Below are 11,385 nucleotides of genomic sequence, written 5' to 3' on the forward strand. Positions count from 1 at the left end.
GCTGTGTTTGGTTTTCTGTCCTTGTGATAGTTTGCTGAGAATGATGAAGAAGCCTCAAACTTCTTGTCCCAAGTCCTGTGTTCTATTGAATTACCTATGGCTATTCTTCTTTTGTCAGTCTTCAAAGAGATAGAAAAATATATGAATGGTTATGGAGCTAGTAGTTAGTGGAGCTAGAACCAGAACCCAGGTTGTTTAATTCTTGGTATATTTATGTTACTTTATTTTATTTTTGGACACTGGCAGACCCAAAATTATGGCATGACATGTTTTAGAAAGATCCTCAAAGGGTGATATGCATACTCTTAAAGAAACGGACAGAACCAAACTGCAAGGCTGTGGAGTAGGACAAGTTTGTCTTCTTTTCCTGCATACCCTCTTTACTCTTTACTGAGCAGATACTCAGTGGTTTTGGGTTATTAGTGTCCCTACCATGGGGCCCCACCCTAGCCTTCTTCCCAGTGTTCAGGGTCTTTCCAGATCCCTTCTCTCCTATCAATATTTTTCTCTTTGAACCACTCTTAGTGCAAATGTCAGCTGTTGGCTGAATGGCTACTTTACCTCTTTGAGTCTCAATTTTCTTACCAAAAAACAATGATAATAATTTGTCCTTCTTACATATGTCATTTGTATGGTATGAACATAGAAAGGAACAACATATAGGTTATAGTCAGTTTACAAACGTGGTGGTATTAGTTTTTTTCTAGGAAACTGCCTAGTATAGCAAACAAATCCCTCTAGGGCCCTAAGGCTTTTAATAATGGCTGGAATTACTTTTTCTGTGTCTTCCAGTTATATTTTAACAAAGACAGTTAATACCTTTAAACTAAAAGAGTAATCCCTGTGGTGGGAATTTAAAGATTCTTGGTAGATCTGTGAGGGACAGATTTTTATTTGGGAGTGCAAGGAAAGGGTTTTTAGGATGTAGTCGTTCATTCTCTTTTCTTGTAACATGGTTCACCTTAACTCTTTGTTCATTCAATGTAGCTGCTACCTGTGAATTGATCAGGTCTGCCAGTACCTTGTGATGACCAGTTTGACTTGAAATGATTTTAACTCATACAAGCTAGGGTCTGTTTGGCTCACTTCCAGAAAGTTTTACACTATAGTCTCATGTAAGAGCCCACTACACAACAGATCTCTACTGCGCAGGTGCAGTTGAATTTGTATACAGTGTTTCTTTGCCTGCTCGTGTTCTGTGACAAGGGGACCAATGCCAGTGAGGTGAAAGGTGAGGGTTAGATAGTGCATAGAAGACCACATTTGAAAAGTCTGAGGGCAAACAGGATGGTGTCCTATTCATATGAAATCTTGCCCTAATGTGTACTCACTGGGGTCCCTTTGTCAAAATCTGTCAGCAAGTTCTGTTTTTTAGAGTTGTGAGACCCAGAGGTTGGTGTCTTCCCAGGCATTTTCCTGTCAGAACTGTCATTTCTGAAAATTATAGAGTGTGGATTGAAACTAAGATTATAGGTTTAAGCAGCCCTCATGTCTCTCTGACTAGGAACAATCTAAGCAATGCCAAGAAGCTAAATTTGGTCTTGGTCATTATAAAAATTGAAAGTAATGCTTTACGATTAAGAGTTTGAAAACAGCCTTTAATTTAGATTCCATAAAACATTGATGGGGCCGGAGGGTGTGATGCTGAGGGCTCAGAGGGCCTGTATTAAAGATGAGTAGAGGCTTTTAAAGCTTTGTTACTCGTTCAAATATGGTTCAAGGGCCATGTCAGTTTGAAAGCATTGAGATTGGTTGATTATTCCAGGTCCTGTGAAATGCAGTATTCAACATCTTTGTAGCAATAATTATCAGAATTACTGCTTAGAAAGGCAAAGTAAAGCTTAGGATTCCAAATAGGTAAGGTGAACTCTAAATAAATGGAACTAAGAAGTAAGTAAAAGAGACTGACTTTAAGAAATAGGGGTATTCCAAAAGGACCATGGAATTTTTAAAAAAGTAAAGAAAACTTGTCTTAGTTTGGTATGTAAAGAAGGAAAGAATTGTCAACATAGAGAGCAGACAAGACCAAACTTGGAAACTAAAATAAAAATTGGGTGATGTCTTACAAGTTCCCACTCAAAAGTTTTCAGCCTAACAAAAAAATAGAAGAAATCCTGGAACTAACAAACTTTTCCTAACTTGGAAGAGCCAGGGCTAGAAAGGAAGGTAGCAGGATACGATGATGTAGAAACCATTACATTGAAGGGGGCTGGTCTGAGTCTGGCCAGAAAGTAAATAGAGGAAATGAAGACAAAGTTCTTATGCCAGCATTGCTTGTGGTTCTGGCTTCCTTTCCATTACCTTTATGCTCTAGATTACTGAGCTAGAAACTAGCTTACACTATGTGCATTTGGAGGTGTGAATGTGATATTTATGGTTTGTGTGTGTGTGTGTGTGTGTGTGTACGTGGGTATATGTTGGGATGGGGGAAGAAGAAGAAAGAAGTATCCAAAATCTCACTACCTTGAGATAGCCACTTTTAGGATGACCATCCTTTTGTGTGGTTTATTTTGCGTATACATATATACATAGGTAACTTTTCATAAATGGCATCATTGTCGAATGCTTGCTGTATTGTTAAGGACAATTTTGGGGGAAGTTGTCCTCCCCTCTTCTTTTCTTTCTTCTAATTTATACTTCCCCAAGGTAACCAGAGTTAACAGTCTGGTGCATATCCTTCTATACATTTTTCTAAAGTCCCTTCGTCTGATTCAAACACACACACACACACACACACACACACACACACACACACAGCTTTTGTTTGGACATTATTTAAAAATGCGATTATTGTATGATACACTTTTTTTTCTGTATCTTTTAATCAGTACCTAGTGGAATTTGCATACGTTCCACTGTTGTTCTCTTAGTGGTAGCATAATACCTCATGATATGAATGTATCACAGTTTATTCAATCATTTCCATATTAATGGGTATTTACTGGATTTCTAGCTTGTCTCTATCACCATAGATACTGCAGTAATTCTTTTTATTTTTCAGTTTAAACCATATTAAATTGCTGTTTTGTATGTCAAAAATAGTCAACTGTGAACAAAAAAATGATACTAGCATGTAAAAAATAAATCAGCAGCAGTATGATCAGTTTTGAGAATGCAGAAATAAAATCAGAAATTTTTGATGCAACCCAAAACTCTCCTATAATGCAGAGGAAAAGAACAAGGAGATAAAAATAACAAGAAAATCAATAATTAATATAATGGCCAGTGAATGTAGAACCAACATATTGAAAGGAATTAGCTAGCTTGCTTTAGGTAGACAGCAAGGGAAGGGTACCAGGAGAGCCCCCAGCCCATAGGTCAGTGCCTTATCCCCACATAACACAAAAAGCAACCTGGCAACATAATTCAAGCTGCAGGCACCGATAAGGTAACTAGCACAGGGTGTTGTGCCTGAAGACATGCCCATGGCTGCACAGATAGAAAAACCTCCTGCCCGTTTGGATAAAAACTGACACAGAACCTCCAACTCACTCAGATAAGGGAACAAGGCCTGGCATCCAAATGCCTTTGTCCTTTGTATAGTCAGCGTGTTCCCAGGAAAAGTTTCTTCTCCTTTTGTGGGCATGGGCATGGTGGGCTCTGGTGGGTTTGGGTGGGCACTCTACTTTCCTTTATTAGAACTATAAGTCCGGGCCAGGTGCGGTGGCTCACGCCTGTAATCCCAGCACTTTGGGAGGCTGAGGCGGGCAGATCACGAGGTCAGGAGTTCGAGACCAGCCTGGCCAATATGGTGAAATCCCGTCTCTACTAAAAAATATACAAAAATTAGCTGGGTGTGGTGGCGCGTGCCTGTAGTCCCAGCTGCTCAGGAGGCTGAGGCAGGAGAATCTCTTGAACCCAGGAGGTGGAGGTTGCACTGAGCGGAGATGGTGCCACTGCACTCCAGCCTGGGCAATAGAGTGAGACACCGTCTCAAAACAACCAACCAACCAAAAAAAAAAAAACAACTCAGTAAGTCCGACTTCTATGAATCATCACCTCAGCTCCGGATTGGTCCCAGGCCAAGGTCCCCCCCACCCCCGGCCCCCCGCCAAACTTCATGTCAGCTTCTGATAGGCCCTGGGGCAAGCTAAGCAGTATCTGTGAATCATCATTTCAGCTCCTGATTGGTCCCGGGCCAAAGTCCCGGGCCAGGCTGAGTCACGGGTTAGCCAAGACAGCCCACAGACTACGCACATTTCTTCCCTTTTCTGGTCCATAAAAACCCCAGAACGGGCCCCACAGTGAGTATACCTGTTCGGGACCCCCCTCTCTGCTGACAGAGAGCTTTCTTCTTTCACTTATTAAGTTTTCACTCTAAGCTCAGTTTTGTGTCCGTGCTCCTTAATCATCTTGGAGGTAGGACAAAGAGGCGTTATCTCAGACAGCAACAGACTGTTTCAGTATGGCTTATCTAATATCTGAAAGACAAGAATAAATGAATAGAAGCAATAATAGAAGAAAACATCTATAAAATTAAGAAACAGCTGAATCTCCAGATCAAAAGGTACCAAACTAGTAAGATATAACTGATATCTACATAATCCTGATGAATGTTCTGAATTTCAAGGATAAAGAAAAAACTTCTGTAAGTATCTAGTCAAAGAAAGAGACAACAAAAACCGAAAACTGGGTACCTCTAAAGAAAAAAAAAAGGGATATCCCTAGAATTTTCCATAGTACTAAATGTCAGAAGACAAATAGTGGAACATTTACATTTTTGATGGGAAAATGTTTTGACCAAGAAGTTCTCTGACAATGCAACATAAAGATATTTTCAGAAATGCAAGAGCTCAGAGAATGTACCCTTTATAGAACCCTTGGGAAATGACATGGGGAGATGCAAAATAAATTCTCAAAGCATCTTGCAAACAATAAAAAACAATAAAAAGACCTTAAGAATATAGACTATGTTATAAAAAGAATGATGTGTTCATTGAATCTATTGAATATAGAATTAGTCTAATAGTATAGATAAGGTTACAAAACAGAATGGATATATTAATTCTTGAAAGGGTAGACAACATAATTTTAAATATACAAAAACCAGACTAAAATCTCACACTATGCCACCATTACCTGGGAGATAGAGGGGTGGAGTAGGAAAGTAGAGGAGGTATGAGAGAGAGAGTTTCAAGGAGAAATATAAATTCATTTATTTTAAATTTAGGGGTAACCTCTTATAGAATTAAAACTAGAAAGTATACTTTACAAATGAGTCCAGCAGAAAAATAAAACCACATAAAATTAAGAAGAAAGCATAATGCAAATACAACAATTGAAGAAAGACCAATAAATGCCAGTAAATGGGCGTGGGTTAAACATTCCTATTATAAGACAAAGATTCTCAGTTTGAATTAGAAAACAAGGTTCAACTGTAGTTTCTTTGGTTTATAAAAGACATATCTAAAAGTGACTCTTAAAGGTGAAAGGCAGAAAAACTATATATATACAAACTGTATATGTATATATACATGTATGAATATACTGTATTTACTTAGTTTATATATATATATGTAGAGAGAGATGGAGAGATAGGTATATAGATCTGAATATATCAGCAATTTGAAACAGAAAAAAAGCATAATATTATAGACAAAGTGGAATCCAAGGCAACCACATTAATAAGATAAGGCTTTTCATTTATTACTGATTAACTATGACTATCCAATCAGGTAGTCACTAGCTACATATGACTATTTGAAATTATTTTATTTTATTTTTTTAATTTCAATGACTTTTGAGGTATAAGTGGTTTTTGGTTACACAGATGAATTGTACAGTGGTGAAGAATGGGATTTTAATGTACCCATCACTTTAGCTCTGTACATTGTACCCAATAAGTAGTTTTTTGTCCTTCCTCCACCTCCTTCTTCCCCTTCTGAGTCTCCAATGTGCATTAATACCAGTCTGTATGCCTTTGCATATCTGTAGCTTAGGTCCCACTTAAAAGTAAGAACATGTGGTATTTGGTTTTCGATTCCTGAGTTACTTCACTTAGAATGATAGCCTCCAGTTCCATCCAAGTTGCTGTAAAAGACATTATTTCATTCTTTATCATGAGTGAGTAGTATTCCATGGTATATGTGTACGTGTGTGTGTGTGTCTATATATATATATAATATATAGATAGATAGATATATGCACCACATTTTCTTTATCCACTAATTGGTTGATGGGCACTGAGGTTGACTGCATATCTTTGTAATTGTGAATTGTGCTGTAATAAATAAACATGCACAAGAGTTTTTTTTGATATAGTGACTTCTTTTCCTTTGGGAAAAGATTGAATGGAAGATCTACTTTTAATTCTTTGAGAAATCTCCATACTGTTTTCCATAGAGGTTGTACAAATATACATTCCCACTAGCAGTGTATAAGCATTCCCTTTTCATTATGTCCATGACAACATCCATTGCTCTTTGACCTTTTAATTAATGGCCATTCTGGCTGGAGTAAGGTGGTATCTTATTGTGGTTTTAATTTGCATTTCCATGATTATTAGAGGTGTTGAATGATTTTTATGTGTTTCTTGGCCCTTTGTATATCTTCTTTTGAAAAACTGTCTATTCATGTTATTTGCCCACTTTTTGATGGGATAATTTGTGGGTTTTTTGCTGATTTGCTTGAGTTCCTTGTAGATTCTGTACATTAATTCTTTGTCAGATGTATAATTTCCAAATATTTTCTCCCATGCTGTGAGTTGCAGGTTTACTTTGATGATTATTTTTTTTGCTGTGTGGAAGCTTTTTAATTTAATTAGGTTCCATTTATTTATTTCTGTCTTTGTTGCATTTGCTTTTGGGGTCTTAATCATAAATTCTTTGCCTATGCCAATGGCCAGAAGGGGTTTTTTTTTTTTCTAAGTTTTCCTCTAGAATATTTCTGATTTCGGGCCTTAGATTTAAGTCTTTAATCCATCTGCAGTAAATTTTTGTATAAGGTGAGATAGGGATCCAGTTTTATTCTTCTACATGTGGCTATTCAATTTTCCTAGCATCATTTATTGAATATGGTGTCCTTTTCCCAGTTTATGTTTTTGTGTGCTTTGTCAAAGATCAGTTGATTGTAAATGTACGAATTTATTCCTGGCCTCTCTGTTATGTTCCATTGGTTCGTGTATCTCCTTTTGTACCAGTACCATGCTGTTTTGGTTACTATAGCCTTGTAGTATTATATGATTTGAAGTTGAGGAAAATAATGCCTCCAGATTTGTTCATTTTCATTACGATTGCTTTGGATATTTGGGGTCTTTTTTAGTTCCATTATGAATCTTAGGACTGTTTTTTCTAGTTCTGTGAAAAATGAAGTTGGTATTTTGATAGGAATTGCATTGAATCTGTAGATTGCTTTGACAGTATGGTCATTTTTACAATATCGATTCTTCCAATCCATGAGCATGGTATCTATTTCCATTTGTTTGTGTCATCTATGATTTCTTTCTGCAGTGTTTTTTAGTTCTCCTTGTAGAGATCTTTTACCTCCTTGCTTAAATATATTCCTAGTTATTATATTTTTTGTAGCTACTGTAAATGGGATTGAATTCTTGATTTGATTCTCAGTTTGGTCACTGTTGTTGTATAGCAGTGCTACTGATTTGTGCACATTGATTTTGTACTATACTGAATTGAGACTTTACTTACTTCACTTATCATACCTAGGAGTCTTTTGGGGGAGCCTTTAGGGTTTTCTAGGTATATGATCATATCATGGGCAAACAGCAATGGTTTGGCTTCCTGTTTTCCTATTTGAATGCCCTTTATTTCTTTCTCTTGCCTGATTGCTCTATGACTTCCAGTACTATGTTGAATAGAAGTGGTGAAAGTGGACGTCCTTGTCTCGTTCTAGTTCTTAGTGAGAATTTTCAACTTTCCCCCATTCAGTATGATGTTGACTGTGGGTATGTCATATATGGCTGCTATTATTTTGATGTATGTTCCTTCTATGCTTGTTTGTTAAGGGTTGTTAAACATAAAGAGATGGTGGATTTTGTTGAATTCTTTTTTTCTGTGCCTATTGAGATGATCATATGGATTTTGTTTTTAATTCTGTTTATGTAGTGAATCACATTTATTGACTTGAGTATGTTGATCCATCACTTCATCTCTGGGATGAAACACACTTGATCATGGTGAGTTATCTTTTGGATGTGCTGTTGGATTTGGGTTGCTAGTATTTCGTTGAGGATTTTTTTGCATCTACATTTTTCACAGATATTGGCCTGTAGTTTTGCTGTTGTTGTTGTGTCCTTTCTTGGTTTTGGTATCAGTGTGATACTGGCTTCATAGAATGAGTTAGGGAGGATTCCCTCCTTCTAAGTCTTTTGAAATAGTTTCAGTAGGATTGGCATCAATTCTTCTTTGAATGTCTGATAGAATTCAGCTATGAATCCTTGTGGTCCACCTCGGCTTTTGTTGTTGTTGCTGTTGTGGGCAGTGGTTTCCTTTCTTTAAATTACTGATTAAATTTTACTGCTTGCTATTGATCTGTTCAGGATTTCTATTTCTTCTTGATCAAAGCTAGGGGGATTGTATGTTTCCAGGAGTTTATTCATTTCTTCTAGATTTTCTGGTTTATGTGCATAGAGGTTTTCATAATAGTCTTGAATGATCCTTTGTATTTCTGTGGAGTCAGTTGTAAAGTTTATCATTTCATTTCTTTTTTTGCCAATTTTAAATAGTTTTATTTAAGACTTTGCATTTTTCCACATACAATAGTGTTTATAAAGTGCAATGTTATATCCTTCCCCTGTGCATATGTTCCATATTCAAGTATTGAGAATGCCCAGTAACTTACTATAGCAGCTGAACTTTTTAAAACTGCCACAGAATTTGCTACAAATTTAGATCCTTCAATATTTTAAATGTGTGGAACAATGCTACATCTATACTTGTGTTGACTTAATCAACCTCTTCAATGGTGAGCCCTGATGAAGCACCACCAGGGGGAGGAGCTCCACCACCAGGAAATCCCCCAGGCATTCCTCCTGGCTTGCCTCCTGCCCTCGGGTACAGCTTGGTAATGATGGGGTTGCAGACTTTCTCCAGCTGTTTCTGCTGATGTTCAAATTCTTCCTTCTCAGCAGTCTGATTCTTATTGAGCCAGTTGATAATTTCATTATACTCGTGCAGAATCTTCTGTTTGTCTTCATCGTTAATCTTGCCTTGAATTTTCTCACCTTTGAGAGTTGCTTTCATGTTGAATTCACAGGAGTCAAGTGAATTTTTGGATGACACTTCGTCCCTCTGCTTCTTGTCTTCAACTTTGTACTTCTCAGCTTCCTGAACCATATGTTCAATGTCTTCCTTGCTCAAATGGCCCTTGTCGTTAGTGATAGTAATCTTCTTCTTTTTTCTTGTACTCTTGTCCACAGCAGAGACATTGAAGATGCCATTGGCATCAATGTCAAAAGTGACTTCAATCTGAGGAACACCTCAGGGTGCAGGAGGTATGCCTGTGAGTTCAAACTTGTCAAGCAGGTTGTCATCCTTGGTCATGGTATGCTCACCTTCATAAACCTGAATAAGCACACCAGGCTGGTTGTCAGAATAGGTAGTGAAGGTCTGTGTCTGCTTGGTAGGAATGGTAGTAGTATGTTTGATGAGGTCGGTCATGACTCCACCAGCAGTTTCAATACCAAGGGAAAGAGGAGTGACATCCAAGAGCAGCAAATCTTGAACATTTTCAGACTTGTCTCCAGACAGGATGGCTGCCTGGACAGCTGCACCATAAGCAACAGCTTCATCAGGGTTGATGCTCTTATTCAGTTATTTTTCATGGGAGAAGTCTTGGAGAAGATTCTGAATCTTGGGGATATGAGTAGAAATACCAACCAGGACAATATTGTGAATCTGTGACTTGTCTAGTTTGGCATCTCGAAGGGCTTTCTCTGCCAGGTCCAGGGTTCTATGGAACAGGTCAGCATTCAATTCTTCAAATCAGGCATGGGTACTGGAGGTATAGAAGTCGATTCCTTCAGAGAGAAAATCGATCTCAATACTGGCATGGGTGCTGGAAGAGAGAGTACTCTTAGTACGTTCACAAGCAGTACAGAGGCGTCTTACAGCTCTCTTGTTCTCACTGATGTCCTTCTTGTGCTTGTGCTTTAACTCAGCAATAAAACGGTTGACCATTCGGTTGTCAAAATCTTCTTCACCCAAGTGGGTGTCTCTGGCTGTAGATTTGGCCTCAAAGATTCCATCCTCAGTATTGAGGATTGACACATCAAAAGTGCCGCCTCCCAGGTCAAAGATCAGCATGTTTCTTTCTGCTCTAACCTTTTTGTCTAAGCTGTAAGCAATAGCATCAGCAGTTGGTTCATTAATAATTCTAAGTACATTGAGACCAGCAATAGTTCCAGCATCTTTGTTAGCCTGATGCTGAGTCATTAAATTAAGCCGGCACTGTGACCACAGCATTAGTAATAGTCTTCCCAAGGTAGGCTTCTGCAATTTCCTTCATCTTTGTCAGAACCATAGAGGACACCTCCTCTTGGGTAGAAGCTTTTGGTCTCTCCCTTGTATTCTACTTGGACCTTAGGCCTGCCAGCATCATTCACCACCATGAAGGGCCAATGCTTCATATCAGATTGGACAACAGCATCATCAAATCTGAATCCAAATCGATGTTTGGCATCAAAAATCGTGTTGGTGGGGTTCATTGCAACTTGATTCTTTGAGGCATCACCGATCAATCGTTCAGTGTCCGCAAAGGTGACATAGCTTCGAATGGTTCGGTGTCCCTGATCATTGCCAATTATCTCTATTTTTCCCTGCTGGAAAACACCCACACAAGAGTATGTGGGGCCAAGAGCCATACCAACTGCAGGTCCCTTCGACATGGTTGCTGGCATGCAGGCCTGGCTGCAACAACAAAGAAAGCCACAGGAACCCTGAGAGCTGCAGGCAAGCTCAATGAGCTACAGTTTCATTTCAAATTGAACTTATTTGAATCTTCTCTCTTCTTTTCTGGGTTTATCTAGTTACTGGGCTATACGTTTTCTTTGTTTTTTCTGAGAACCAACTTTATGTTTTATTCATTTTTTTGCTTTCAATTTCATTTAGTTCTGCTTTAATATTTGTTATTTTTTTCTTTTGCTAACTTTGGGTTTGATTTGTTCTTGTTTCTCTAGTTCCTTGAGGTGTAACAGTAAGTTGTCTATAATAGACTTGTTATCTTTCTGTCTTTTTGATGTAGGCATTTAGCGCTGTAAACACTCCTCTAGCAGTGCTTTTGCTGCATTCCTGAAGTTTTGATAACTTGTCACTGTTATTCATTTTGAAAAAATTCTTAACTTTCAATTTGATTTCATTATTAACCTACAAATTATTCACAAGCATATTGTTTAATGTCCATTTATTTGTAGTCTTGAGGGTGTCTTTTGGC

At 38.0% G+C, this 11,385-nt stretch overlaps 1 pseudogene across 1 annotated transcript; it reads right to left on the reverse strand.

The window, feature by feature from the left end:
- Window positions 1–8,900: 8,900 nt before the first annotated feature.
- On the reverse strand, window positions 8,901–11,053 carry LOC105549560 (annotated as a pseudogene). The gene has a single exon (XR_001007561.1). The product of XR_001007561.1 is annotated as a heat shock cognate 71 kDa protein pseudogene (transcript).
- Between the last annotated feature and the right edge of the window lie 332 nt (window positions 11,054–11,385).

This window comes from Mandrillus leucophaeus, unplaced genomic scaffold (assembly GCF_000951045.1).
Source record: "Mandrillus leucophaeus isolate KB7577 unplaced genomic scaffold, Mleu.le_1.0 Scaffold1119, whole genome shotgun sequence".
NCBI lineage: Eukaryota > Metazoa > Chordata > Mammalia > Primates > Cercopithecidae > Mandrillus > Mandrillus leucophaeus.